The sequence below is a fragment of the Neophocaena asiaeorientalis genome, unplaced genomic scaffold (assembly GCF_003031525.2).
Source record: "Neophocaena asiaeorientalis asiaeorientalis breed wild unplaced genomic scaffold, Neophocaena_asiaeorientalis_V1.1 scaffold176, whole genome shotgun sequence".
NCBI lineage: Eukaryota > Metazoa > Chordata > Mammalia > Artiodactyla > Phocoenidae > Neophocaena > Neophocaena asiaeorientalis.
Genome location: NW_020175788.1, coordinates 1,469,743 through 1,479,153, shown reverse-complemented (window position 1 = coordinate 1,479,153; position 9,411 = coordinate 1,469,743).

Genomic DNA, 9,411 nt, shown 5'->3' with positions numbered 1-9,411 from the left:
GTTGTGTCTCAGAATCTCCGTCTCTCTCCACCTTGGGAACCCACCAGACCAGGGCCGGCAGCTGTGTTATTTTTGACTCAACTCAGCTGCCTGTTTTCATGCCAGCAGTGTGAATGCACAGGCCCAGGCTGCTGACAGCTGCTTCCATATTTCAGAGGGAAAGGAGGAGCCGGAGCTGGGCTGGCCAGGACCTGGGCAGGCTCTGCGGGGACTTTCCTGTTACATAGACCTCGGGCCCAACTGGGCAGAAATCCCTGCAGCCACGATGCCAGCCCATTGTGTTAGCGCCTGGAGCCGGGATCTGTGTTCCAGGTGTGGCCTCAAAGCTGCAGACAGGGCTTCCCTGGTGGTGCAGTGGTGGAGAGTCCGCCTGCTGATGCAGGGGACACGGGTTCGCGCCCCGGTCCGGGAAGATCCCACACGCCGCGGAGCAGCTAGGCCCGTGAGCCATGACCGCTGAGCCTGCGCGACCGGAGCCTGTGCTCCGCGGCGGGAGAGGCCACAACAGTGAGAAGCCCACGTACCACACACACACACACAAAAAAGCTGCAGACAGGAGGCTGTTACTACAGGACCATGTGCACGGCCCCGGGCGTCCCCGGGAGTCCCGACCAGCAGGACAAATCCTTGTGAGTCCGAGGAGGAACCTGTAGGGGTTGAAAAGGGAAGAAGGGGCAGGAGACGCGAAAGAATGGAGGCAAGACAAAATCCTGATCAAGCCTCAAATTTTTATTGCTGCAGTAGCTGTATTTATACAGTACAGAGAAAGGGGGGCGGGATCCAGAATAAGGGAAGTACTTGGCAAATTATCATTGGTGCTGCGTGCGCGGGCTTTCGTTTTTAGGCGCGGGCTTTTATCTCATTAAGCAGGAAGAGAAGCAGGATGTCGGCCATCTTCTAATGGCGAAAACTTCTTGGCTCCCAACAGGACCACATATTCCAACGAGGTGACCGTCCCTTACTCTCCTATTCAGAAAAAAAAAAATGCACATTTTTAAAAGTATTAGGGATGAGCTTTTATTTTGGTGTTTTTACTTTAGACTCATCCCACTTTTCTTTCTCCTTCTTTTCAATTGTCCATCTTTTTTTTTTTTTTGCAAAAGGTATGTATCAGGGCATTTTCTGTTTTAGCCAGAGACTGTGAGATCTGTGGGCTCCAAACTCCACTCCAAGGTCATACTTCAGGGTTTTCTTTTAAGTTGATTGAAAAATGTCATATTTTCAATTGGCCATGCGTGTTGTGAATAGCAAGGTCTTTTCAAGTAAATGCAGCGGCAAGGAGGGATTCTCTTCTCAGGTGGGAAAACAGAGTCAGGGTGCAGTTGGGTGACTTCCCCCACATCATATAAAAGACTTAGAGCAGGGCCAGACTGAGCCTCCAGAGCTCACTGGTTAGCTTTGACACGATGTCACCGCGTGGACAGTCGTTTATTTTCCTTGAGCATTTATAAATAAAGCGGGGTCGGGGTTACGAAATGAGCAGTTGAATGAGGTTGAGAAGTACATTGCAATTAGAGGGGATAAACCTCAAGTTACATCATCGCTAATGTTAATGGGTCCTAACAAGTTGACCAGCTGGGCTCTTCAGCAAGTCTCCACCCCTGGGACCCTAATCCACTCCCTCATCCGAAAAAGAGAGGCATCTCAATGGGTCGTCTTTAGGGGTCTCCTGATGTAAAGTTTCACATTCCCCAAGTAAAATGGGCTGAACGTTCTCTACCCACTCATGCTAGGCGCTTTACCTTCTTCCGTTTGCCTTTTCAGTGGTTTATTAGTTCAGGATGGAGGGAGCGGGTGTTGGGAGAATAACCCATCCTGACCCTCCCTCACAGCCGGGCAGTGTGATGCAGGGTTCTGGGAATGGGAGCGAGCACCTCTGTTTCTGTGTGACATAACATTAGGTCTTTAATTGAATCATGTGTCCTCACAGGTGAATTAGGGACAGGATTCCTTTCTTTAAATGTATGTGTTGGCTGAGCTGAATGCTATGGACAGAATGTTTGTGTCCCCCCCGAATTCATATGCTGAAAGCCCAAATTAAACTCCCAAGATGATGGCATTAGGAGGGGGGGGCCTTTGGGAGGTAATTCGGTCATGAGGGTGGAGTCCTTGTGATGGGATTAGTGCCCTTATAAGAGACCTGAGAGAGATGATTTTTCTGTTCTCCACCCTGTGAACATGAGAAGAATGCCTTCTAAAATCAGGAAGTGGGCTCTCATTAGACTCCAAGTCATCTGGAACCTTGATCTTGAATTTCCCAGCCTCCAGAACTGTGAGAAATCAATGTTTGTTGTGTAAGCCACACAGTCTGTGGTATTCTTGATATAGTAGCCTGAGCTGACTAAGACGCTGAATCATTCAAGATACGAATTCCTTTTCTTTTCTTCAAGCTACCCAGAATGTATACAAACAATGTTGTTATTTAATCTGGACTCTTGGAACCATTCACACATGTTCCAACTAAAATAAACAGCAAATAAAAGAACACAGCTAAGCAAATACTTAGAACTGTGACTTTAAATATTTATCTTAGTCAGTTTAAAATAATAAGTAGGGCACAACATAGCTCACCTTCAACAGACATTTTCCTTCAACAAAAATCTGTAAGAGAATGACATCTAAAAACAAACAATACACTAGTATATTTGTTTTGAGGGCAAACGGCTAGAGAGAATAAAACTTGTTGATTCTAACTGCACTGCTTGTTTGTAGGGATTTCTGAATTCCATAGAAATATATGTAAATGGAGCAAGTGAGTAATATTGGAAGAATCATGTTAAAACAACACATTAGGGCTTCCCTGGTGGCGCAGTGGTTGGGAGTTCGCCTGCCGGTGCAGGGGGCGCGGGTTCGTGTCCCGGTCCGGGAGGATCCTGCGTGCCGCGGAGTGGCTGGGCCCGTGAGCCATGGCCGCTGAGCCTGCGCGTCTGGAGCCTGTGCTCCGCAACGGGAGAGGCCGCAACGGTGAGAGGCCCAAGTACTGCTAAAAAAAAAAAAAAACAACAACACATTACTGGGAACCTGCTGTATGGCTCAGGGAACTCTACTCAGTGCTCTGTGGTGACCTAAATGGGAAGGAAATCCAAAAAAAAAGAGGGGATATATGTATACGTATAGCTGATTCACTTTGCTGTATGGTAGAAACTAACACATTGTAAAGCACCTATACTCCAATAAAAATTAATTGAAAAAAAGAGAAAGTGACAGAGCCAGCAATAAAGCTAAAAAAAAACCAAAACCCCAACACGTGACTGTGTGGAACAGCCAATGTACAGCATCCATTTCTGACCTTTTATAAAGCTTTCAAATTTGTAGAGAAGTGTCTTAAACCTCAGTCCCTTATTTTCTGGGGACTCGGGCATCCCAAAGCTTCTCTCACCTTCTTCTTGGGTCACTTGTTTCCCCACGCTGACCATCACCTGGCTCGGTACTTCTTCCATTGGCACAGGGAATTTCTCTTGATTGTCATTCTGGCATCTCTCTCTCCAGTTCCTGTGGTCAGGCCAGATCTTGCTTAGATGTTAGATCCTGAATTAGAACCAAAGCAGACCTGGAGCAGGAGTGAGAGAGACATCACTGGGAGGTTGTGTTAAAGAGAAAACTAGCCAACTCCTTATCTCAAGGGCATGAAGTCCACCTCTTCAGGCTTTGGCTTCTTCGTCTCTAATAAAGGGACTGGACGAGGTCGTGTGCTCAGATCCCATGATCTTTATCTTCTGCCTGCACGTGAAGATACGTCCTGAACGTCCTAAGTAATAAATGCAAAATGATTCAGTCAGTGACTCCAGTCTATTCTGAGATCCAGTGTTCCAGGCTCGGGGATTCAGAGGAAAACAAAGTTCCTGCCTCCATGGAGTCCACAGTTTAGAGCAGGAGATATGCAAAGATTGGAACAGAGTGTGAGAAATCCTGCAAGAGAACTCTGCAGAGGCCCAGCTGAAGGGGAGGAAGGAGGTGGGGAAAACATTCCAAAGATGGAGAGTGCTCAGCTGCAAGGAAGAAGTGCATATACAGAGGGACCCACGTGAAATATTTCTTCTGTAAGGTTAAGCAGCTGGGAACAGCTTAGGAACTGAAGCCATCGTCTTACTCCATTCAGTTTCAATCAGTTTTGATCTGTGCCCTGGAGATTCGGGGGTTACTGTGAACCCACAGTGGATGACAGTCAGTGAAACTGCAGGTTCCTGTCTCCCTGGACCCTTGCCTGGGTCTGTCTCCAGCCCCGCATCCATCACTCTTGTCCCCAGGTACGGAGAATGCATCGGGGACGTCACAGAGTGCCACAATGGGTCCATTCAACCAGCAGGGCTCCTGCTGGCATTTAGCAAAACTGAAATCTGTTTTCCTTGAAGTGCATTGGCCTCCATGGCTCCCGCCTTCTGCTTCAGCTTTCTAGACCACCTCACTCCGCAGCTTTCCCCAGCAATTCGCTTCCTCTTGTGCCGAGAAAACTGCAGAAGGAGCTCCCTTGCTTACTCTGTCTCATAGCATCTTTGTCCTGCTGCCTTCGGGGTATAACGGTCCACCTTCTTCCAGGCTCTATCCTTCTTACTCCATCTGGGCAGTTGCCTCAAGGACTCCTCTTCTTTCTAGAATCTCCAGACTCTTACTCCCCAGAGGTTCTTCCCTCTTGGTTTTGGATACCCTTCCAGACGAGATCGGGCGTGTTCAGGGTGGTAGGTCCATAGACTCGGACACCCTTCCAGAAGTCTCCTCCAGGCTGAAGCGCTCATCCCTGGCCAGGCCCCTGGGGCTTCCATCTTCTCTTTTATTTCAGTGTCAGGCTTGTGCTAGCGGTCGGTGTTTGAACCCTCACTTTTTTTACCTCCTAGTCAGTTGCTTAAGTCATCAGATTCATCTTCTGTCTTTACCACGTTCATCACACTGTGTCTCAGATGTCACATGACCATTTCTGACATCCAGTTCCAGCGATGGGTGTCTCCAGCCCCTACTACATGATACTTTTGGCCTCTTCCTCTTTTTTGAAATGTTGGATCCCTTTGCTTCTCTTATGAGATTAGAATTTTTTTTTCCCTAGTCTCCTTTCCTGCATGTCTTTCCTCCCGCCAACCTGTGGACATCCCCCAAGGTCATACTGGTCCTTTTTTTAAATTTTTTGTTTTTGGCCATGCCGTGTGGCTTGCAGGATCTCAGTTCCCCAACCAGGGATAGAACCCGTGCCCCCCTGCAGTGGAAGCGCAGACCTAACCACGGGACCGCCAGGGAAGCCCCCATACTGGTCCTTTATACTCTCCACTCCGTCCACCTCACGGTCTCACCCACTTCACGATCTCAGCATCTGGCTGCGCGTGGACTTGAGGACACTTCCCTTCCGTTATTCTGGCATCGCCTCAAACTCAGGAATGAAAGCAAACTTTCCATCTTCAAAGTCTCTGTATTTATATTAGAGGGATTTGGGATCTGGGAGGAAAGGAAGAAGTTCTAGCACAATCTTTTAAAATTTTTATTGTTGCGTATAAACGTGGCAATTGTGTGTGTGTGTGTTGGGTACATTTCCTAGGCCAACTCAAAATTAATTTTTATTGACACAGAGTTCTTCCTGAAAATTCTCTGTTAATCATATTATTTTTTCAAAACAACAGCTGTGTTTGTGTAAGAGAAAGGCTGATGTCCTGACGGCTCACTGGGAATTTCTGGTTATATAAGAAGAAAATCACAGGTCCTAAGTTTATCGATGTGTCAATTAAATCACTTCATTGTACTACAAGTATGAAATGCATTGTATGACCGGGGCACGAACCCATGTTCCCTGCATCGGCAGGTGGACTCTCAACCACTGCGCCACCAGGGAAGCCCTAGTGTGCTTTTTTGAAATGAATAAATTTTATTTGAAATGTATAGAGGCAATGTAGAAAATACAATACTGTAGATACTTGAGCGTGAATGAAAGTCTGTATGGGAGACCTGCACTGTTGTTCCATCTGGGACATTTCCTACTGGAAGTCTGTTCAATCACTAGGCTCTTTCCTCCATGAAAGTAACATAAGCTCTCTAAGTGTTACAGAATGTTACAAAAGAAACAGGCCTTTCCTGGGGAATGCAGAAACAGTATGTCTGAAGGCTCAGCTCCAACATAAAGTGTATTTGCTTTCGAAGAAGGCTAGAGTCCAGGAGTATTCTAGAAACTAAAAGTTCTCCTGTCTAACTTGGAGGCAACTACATATCCTTTTGATCTCTTCATCGGCCTGGAACACTAAATAACACTTTGAGACCTTGTGGTGAAAACATAGGATAAAACTTTGTATACGATTGAAGGACAGGAACGTTTTGAATTGTTCAGTGCAAATTTCCCAGGAGAGAAAATGCTTCAAAACAAGTACATTCACTTATTCATTCATTCGACTAATAGCGAGTGGGTGTGAACCACCGTGGAGGGGATAGAGGGGCCTCCCTAGCCCATCCTGGAGATACTGTTGTGTGTAATTACTTATAAACAGAGACAGCAGTGTGCCCTTAAAAAGTTCAGAAAAAGAAACGTGGGTGGGAGGGGTTTAAAAAGGAAGAGACTGCTTTCAGCCTGGGTGGAAGAGGTACTGGTATTTGATCTGGGTCCTACAGAATGGGTAAGGATAGGGGGGGAAAAGTCTAGGAGTATTTTATATAATAACTTATTTATTTGTAATAAAAACACTATAAAGGAAAGGAAAATAAATTGTATAGAAGAACTAAAATTTCAGGGAGATGGAATGACCAGCCCTCATCACAGAGCTGACATCTGGCTTAGCCTGGATGCAGGGACTCTGCTCTTCTCATGACCCTGGCATGCTTTGGACAAAATAGAAGCAGCTTCCACAGTGATGGCCATGATTGCTGGACACTGGATCCAGGATCCCACCTGTGTGTATCAGCTGAGCATCACAGGGCGAAGAAGTAAGTCTGGGGAAGGGGGCTCTCTTGCGTGTCCCTGAATGTTGGACTGCTTTTTTTTTTTTTAACATCTTTATTGGAGTATAACTGCTTTACAATGGTGTGTTAGTTTCTGCTTTATAACAAAGTGAATCAGCTATACATATACATACGTTCCCACATCTCTTCCCTCTTGTGTCTCCCTCCCACCCTCCCTATCCTACCCCTCTAGGTGGTCACAAAGCACTGAGCTGATCTCCCTGTGCTATGCAGCTGCTTCCCACTAGCTATGTATTTTACGTTTGGTAGTGTATCTATGTGTTGGACTGCTTTTTGCCACTGGTCTGGGCTCGAAGTGGGCAGGGAATTCTGTGGGCTGGAGATACAGGACTGCGGCAAGTTCATCTTTCTCCCTCTTCCTTAGAAACGACATCCTAGGAAACATCTCCCAGTCGGTAGCTTCCTAAAACAAATCACCCTCCGTGCAAAGGTCACAGAAACACATCTGGGGAGCTGGGGCGAGGAAAGCCTGCTGGGGAAGGGGGTCCCAACCCCCCACCCGGTTAAATACACAGAAATGGAGAGAGACAGAACTCACGTGCACATCTGGTGGCTTTTAAACGTCACTTGTGTTCCTTGGGAGAGGCACAGGCAATGCAGCTCTTGATGTGATTTTTTTTTTTTTTTTTTTTGTGGTGCACGGACCTCTCACTGTTGTGGCCTCTCCCGTTGCGGAACACAGGCTCCGGACGCGCAGGCTCAGTGGCCATGGCTCACGGGCCCAGCCGCTCCGCAGCATGTGGGAACTTCCCGGACCGGGGCACGAACCTGTGTCCCCTGCATCGGCAGGCGGACTCTCAACCACTGCGCCACCAGGGAAGCCCTCTTGATGTAATTAATGAGCCTCTGGCCGCACCTGGCAGAGAGAGACAGGCTGAGGAGGTGGAGGCGCCAGCAACTTTCCTTTTTCTCTATCAGACACTCAGCGCCGTGCTAGGGTGATGTGCCCTAGTTTCCACGGAGGTGACGAGCAGGCTTGGTGGGGTGGAAGAAAGCAAAGAGCCGACACAGACCAAGGTCAGGGTCCACAGGCCAAGGAGACTTAGTTCCCAGAGGCTGGAGAACAGGAGGATGGGAGGTGCTGGGAGGGCTCCCACTGCCCGAAGGTAAAATAACTTGAAAACCAAGTCTCCTGGGTCCCTGCCAACCTCGTGCGCACATCCTTTTGTCACCGCAGATCACGTGAGCCACGCACAATTGAAGGACGACCTGCCCGTATTTAGAACCGGTGACAGATTCTGAGGTTCTACTGAGGTCCTGCTGGCACAGCCCTGGCTTCTGCACCTATGCAGCGTGGGCGCACTTTCCGTCCCCGGTTCCCTCTTTCTTCCCTGCTGTTTGTCTGGGGTACCCTCGCCCCAGCGCCTGAGACCCACAGGGGAGTTTAGGTCCTATCACCTCTGATCTGCTTGCTCGTGTTTCCGCTCCAGGCACCGCAGTCTTGTTTGGAGGAAGAGTGAATGAGGGAGGCGCCGGGAGAAGTAAGGATGTAACTTCCGATCATTAGGGAGCCGAAAGGGAGCTTGACATTCACAACAGCTGGTTTTTTTTCTTTTGTTTTACTTTTATGAATTTATTTCATAAACTCACATAAATTCACAAAGCAACACGTACAGGATGTTACTTGCCACTTTCTAGTAATAATAAAAACAAACACATAGACACTACGAAATGGCCTAAATGATTAAAATGTACACACTACTATATATAAAACAGATAACCAACAAGGACCTACTGTATAGCACAGGGAACTACACTCAATATCTTGTAACAACCTATCATGAAAGAGAAAGTAAAAAAAGAATTTACATATGTATATATATAACTGAATCACTTGGCTGTACACCTGAAACTAATACAACATTGTAAACTATTTCAATAAATTTTTTTAAAATAATTATAGTGAAATGAATCAACTTAAAAAAAAAAAGATATGGCCTAAATGGTCATCAGAAGACAGTCATTAAGGGCACATTAATACCACGGTTTGTAGCTATTAAAGCTAGCTATGTATTATACAACGTGGAATACAGAAGGCTGTGTAACATGCATGAAATTAAAAACCAAGCTTCAGAAGAGCATGTACAGAATGACCCTCTGCTAGACCACAACCCCTTTATGTTTAACATCTTTGGAGTCACAGGCACTTCTGAGCACCTGACAAAATAGGACGTCTAAAATATGAAATCTCTCTCTCTCTTAAAAAAAAAAAAAAGCTAGCTCTCAGGTTAATTCCTTACTAAAGCTGTCCAAAGCAGAAGCGGTCTTGCTGCCGTATTCAGGTGGCAAACCGCAGTCAAGCCTGAGAACCTTGTGCTATGACTTAAGCCTGTTTCACCCAGGATGGGTCCTTAAGTGACCCTCATTACCCTCGTCTGCTCCCAACTGACTGTCCCTTTAAGGGAGCAGAGCCTCATTCTAGGCACAATACTTAGAATTGTTGTCGTTGTTTTCTCCCACCAGCTCTTCAATTCCTTTCCTCTG